Source organism: Papaver somniferum, chromosome 4 (assembly GCF_003573695.1).
Source record: "Papaver somniferum cultivar HN1 chromosome 4, ASM357369v1, whole genome shotgun sequence".
NCBI classification, from domain to species: domain Eukaryota; kingdom Viridiplantae; phylum Streptophyta; class Magnoliopsida; order Ranunculales; family Papaveraceae; genus Papaver; species Papaver somniferum.
Window position 1 is genome coordinate 645,319 of NC_039361.1, and position 6,000 is coordinate 651,318.

Consider the following 6,000-nt stretch of genomic DNA (forward strand, 5'->3'; position numbering starts at 1 on the left):
CCTACTTATGCTTATCAGTTCCAGAACTATTTAACCGTGCATCTTTGGGAAACCACTTGGTGCACTAAGGTTGCACACATCTTCTTTGTAATTTAAAGAAAACTTTTCACATGCTTTCATGCATTATCTATATGGAGAAGTTTAGCTTGCTTAACAACAAATCAATTCGTCAAAATGGAAACTAGTTCATGAACCTGCTTTGTTTAGAATTGTTCATCAATATAAATAGGGGACTCGTTGCACACTAGAATCTTAATCCTGATACTTTTGTATCCTAGTTGTGGCGAGAATCGTTCCTTGAAACCAAAGTTTCCTATGGTGAAACTATATTAGGTTACGATTTTCAAAGAATTCATTAAGAGTTTCGTGAAGCCTGGTCATTCTATCTTTTACCTGATAGTTCTTGTTATATGGATATTGTTCTTAATCGATCGTTATAATCAAACTTTAGATCATGACCAAGATAGATAGAGAAATCACAAAGTACTCTTCATCTCAGACTTTGTAATTCTACAAGACAGATATCTAAATCACTTCTTGTTTGATTTGTTTAGATTGTTCTTCTGAGGTGGAATTGATTAGGAATCTCTAAAAGATTTGAAGAGAAGTTCATCTTAGTATTGAGTTTGTTTGATATCTTCTTGTCTTGAAGAACCCTCATAAGTATATAGATTTTCATATATACCTTGACCGAATATCTTTCTGAAGGAAATCAAACAGGCATTCTGTTAGAGGCAGGATACTCACAAAAGTTTTCACTTAGGCTTATGCCTGTAAAGGATGTCATTTATTGGAATCGTGTTATGTAAGGTGTTGCGAGATCCAAGAGACGTAAAGGAGCACAACTGAAGTTGAATTACTCGTAGGGTCGATTCGTTCTCAGCTACATTCCAGTCCGAAGTCTGATAGTAGGGTAGTGTCTGTAGCGGCTTAACACAGTGGGGTGCTCATGTTCTGGACTGAGTCCCAAGGTTTTGTGCTTTGTCGTTTTCCTCGTTGATAAAATTTCCGGTGCCTTGTGTTATTTCTTTTCTACATTATATTGCTTATCTTCAAAAAAAAAAAATCACAAGTAGTTCTTTAAGTAATCTAGGAAAATTTTATGCCTAAAAGACTATATAAACCTACAAGATTTATTCCTGAGAATTTATATCTTGAAAAAAAGATTACAAGATTTGTTCTTGTTGGAATTCGGTTTTGTAACAGTTTAGGTGCATATTAGGTTATTACTTGGATATTAATTTTTGAGATCGTCCATGTTAAACTTGTCTTCATATCACGTATCGCATCTTTACTATTGATCCTTGCTACTGATTGAGATAAATTTGTACATACAAGTTTCAGAATTAATCCGAAGTGTACTTTGTACCCTCTATTTTTCAAATATGATACTAAATTATCGTGTTGTTTCAGGTGTCATGTTGTACTTAATTGTGATCAAATTATAACCTGTTGTGTTGTGTCGTGCTCATGCTCATGCTGGAACGACATACTTTACACATCTAGATGCATGGGAACATAAACTTTTTTCATCAATAAAAATGTGATTTTAGTATCTTTCTTATTGAAAAAGATTAATCAGTAATAACTTATAACCGTACAATATGCTCCTACAACATAATGTATGTATCACTAGAAGTATGGGTACTGCTGTAAAAAGCACTTTCCCTACTTTCTCCCTTCGTATTTAGGAATGTATTATACCTAAATAGGTCCTTCTGCTGTGATTTTTTAGATAACACACAAAGAATTCTACTTCAACATTTTCCATATGTATATTGTAGAAAATCTGATATCACAAATTTATAAGATAAATAACTCAAACTTCCAACAAATATGATGCAGTGTTAAAGTTTTTAATCTAACTTCATAAGAAGAAAAAGATAAGTCTCACAATTACCTTGGAACATTTCATGAGTCATCCCGACAATAACCAGTGTATTTTTGTTGTTACAAAATGAGGGGCCATCTAGTTCGTAACGTTATCACTTGTGATCCGTGAAGCAAGAGAAGTAGACAACACAATTAGCAATGACTTTTCAGCAAACCAAAACAAACAAGAAGCATGGTATCAAAAAGAAAAACACACAAACTCATCTCAGAAAGTACTTGGTCTTTTCTTCTTTTTTTTTTTTAATTGTTATCCATGGATTCTGACAAATCTCACTGGCAGTCAAAGTAATAATGTTAAAATAACTACATACATACTGTAATAGTAGTACCAAAAAGTGTCAGAGGGTCAAAGCCTATTTATTTTCGGTATGATGAATCAATTATTGTTGAATGCCATCCATCCATAATTAAATGAATCCAACGGTTCTGTTTGGTCCCACTCTTTATTGTTGTCTCAAAGAGAATGTTACTCTTTCGAGAACTGAAGCAACCATATCCACTGACTCTTCTACAGCATTTTACGGGGGAGAGCTACTGTTCGTACTACTCCCTAGAGTAGTCTTTACACTTGAAGCGCATGAATTGCACAGACAAGCTAAATGAACTTATGGTTGAGCCAATATACATTACCTCTTTTCTCCATAATGCATATTGCATACAAATAAAGCAGCAAAACCAACAAAAAGTAATCACATGACATTTCTGCGAAAAGAGAAGATGCCAAAAGCTATCTCAAATGGAATATGTAAGGCCAATTAATGTGCAACGCTTAAGCGTGCGATCTTCAGAATGCAAATGGTACTACTGTCCATGAAGAGAGGAATAATGAATTTGGGTCAACGACAAGTCCAATGAGTGTCATCTGTCTTTGGTTTTAGCTCTGGCTGCATTTATTGTCGGCGGTGCCTGAAGACCCACCACCATAATTTGCACTTGGGGCCAACTCGTATTTATCTTCCAGCGGTATCTGGCATTGTTATTTGCTTCCTAGCTCAGTAATATAAGATGGGCTACATGTTTTTTAAGAAAATTACAAGAGGGGCTAATTATAATAAGCCTATTAGTTATTACATTAGTAGTACTCAGGTGTGAAACACCAGATCTGAGACACCACTCGATCAAAAGACAATTAAGAAAATAATAATTCCCCAAACGCCCTTGCCGGTGGTATTCCGTATCCCATTTCTACTGTTGTTGTATGCCGAGAAGTTCCATGCAATCATGGTATATAAGCTAGTACACAAAAGACATATTCTTTGCGTGAAGTTTGTCAACTTGTAACAATAAAATAATTAAGCAACTACATATATATATGAGAAATTTTTTGATGGAGGTGTTTTTTGAAGGGATATGGAGATCAATGATATGTTGACACGTGCACTTGATATTAATGAATTCACTTGATATTAATGAATTCACTTGATATTAATGAATTATATTTTCGAAAATACACGGACTTTGAGAGGAACTTTAGATAGATCTTCAATTTGAAAGATGCTAGTATTGATATTGGCGGTGGTGGGTTGGTAGCATATAGGTTATTGACAATGTACCATGTTTCTACTCCTATTATTTACCACTTGCATATAAATGAAAAATGAAAAGAATCTTATAGAACATTTAAAATCTAATCGCAACCGAGTTTCCTGCCATAGAACAGTGGGCATTGGGCAGTAAACTGCAAAACCTAACTCTTTAACATTATGAGATATTTTGTAACATAGGATTTTGTAGAGATATGTCGACTCCCATACTTCAACATCAAACCTACCACACTTGCGCATGGGAGTAGAATATGCATGGGACCTTTAGGTTAGGTATATTAGTCACGTCCTTTGACATTAGTCTTTCTCAACGACAACAACACCAAATCTTATCATCCATCAATCACTCTTATCAGAAGAAGTTCAGAACCAGAAATTTTTTATCCGTCCGTCCATCCACTGGTTTCTCTAAAAGAGAGATCGAGAAGTGACATGATGCAATTGTGGGGATCAAATAGTAGGACTAATTAAGAGGGTCAAATTGGATGCATTATTCATTTTTGGTTTTATTGTTAACAAGACAAGGTATAGCTTTTTCATAGCAAAAAGCAATATCGTAAGTCGTAACGTTAACATATAACAAAACTGAAAATGATTTGTCATTTCATAAAACTTATACGTAAATTCTAAAAAGATAACTTTAATAATTTAAGACGAGAGATGATAAAAGGAAATAAATGAAACGAACTTGTTGCAATCGATGAGAGTGAAGTCACTGAAGTGAAAAGGAAATCTGGAAAAAGGAAATAAATGATTTTATACATCGATGGATATATATCATTTTATAGATATAGATTTGTTGGGCGGTTTGGAGTCTTCAAACTACTACTAGTGTGTAGATATATCTAGCAAAGCAAAATTAGTTGCTAGAAAACAACACTACCGCTACAACATGTAATCGTAATGAATGTAAAAACTGAAAAGATTTAATGGTTCTAGCATGGCTTCGTGGTTTGATTTTATCTTTTTTTTATTTTTTTATTTTTGAAAAACAATAATAATTACGTCCCGCCCCGGCACAGTCCGGCACATGAAGTCGCGTGCTTCACGTGCCATGTGGCGTGCTGTGTTGTGCCAACGATTTAAACGTGTTGTGTCGTGCTGTGCTTTACTAGTCAAAAGCTAGGCACAACACAGCCACGGGCACAACACACGAATAAACACGATGTGATGTGCCGTGCTGGCACACGTGCTATAAAAATTTGAAATCACTTAACGTATATATTAAGTCGGACATTATCACGAGAATTTAAATAGACAACATATCATTTGAAATTATTTCAAGTAAAATTAACAAGTTTATTCAATAAAAAGAAATAGCCCATCAAATATAAAATTGGATCATTGCCATGTAAATTAATGTTCTAGTCAAATATAGGTAACGACATTATAACAACGATATTGATGTTACAGGGCCTACGGCCCATGGATGTGCGGTCCATGGGTTATCCATTTATATGTATATAATGTAACCTATGTAATAGAACTACTGATCTCCCTAATAAGATTCTACTTCTTCTTCCTCTCATCTCTCCATGTTTCACCTCTAATTCTCTTCAAACACGTTATCATGCACGATGTTGTACCGCAGAGCGATTGATTTTTTTGTACATGGATTAACGTCAAGCTCGATGAAATCAAATCAGAGAAGTTGAATCTATTTTTTTTTTTCTTTTCCCCGTTTTTTATTTTGACATATATATTGGGTATATTAAATTTACGGCGAAAATTAACTTAATATTAGGAATTAGGATTATGATTTAATCAAGATTTAGAGATTATGTCGATTGATCTAATCGTTAATGTGATGTATGTACTAATTTAATCCATCAAAAAAATGTACTAATTTAATAATCATGAATTAGTTTTGCTTGATTATTAGTTTTTTCTTTCTTCTTCATGCTGTGTATGTTTGTTAATTAATTTTAGAAATAATTTTGGAAATTTGTTTGTATAGATAGAGCATGTTTGCATCTCTGTGACTGATATATGTTTGATGTTTTATAACAATAGTAAAATTATAGGTGATTTGTCCTGATATGAGTGATCTATAGTAATTAATTAATTTGTCACCATCACATGTATTCTCTTATTTCTTTAAGAAGATTTGCCTGTTCTAAATCTTCCTTTGATTATGACATATATTTAATTAGTATAATTTTAGATTTTTTTACGGTCCGCGAGTTATAACCTCATAGGTGTCACCATCCTTCCACAAAAAATTCATCAAAATAAAAATAACACAAAAATCCCATAAAAACAAAATTAACACAAAAACTGCAAATTTAAATGTTTGTTTCATCAAATTTTATTTTGGTTTCATCAAATTTTATGATGAAACCAACATTTAAATTTGGGGTTTTTGTATCAATTTTTTAAAATTTGGGATTTTTGTATCAATTTTGTTTATGATGGAGTTTTAATGGATCCCAACATTTGAGTGGGATTTTTGTACCACAAGTTTGGTCATCTTGGGTTTTTATGACTAGTTTTGTTATGTTTATTACAATATTTTTTTATATATAAGAACATTCTATTAAGTCGTTGAATGATAAATTATAAT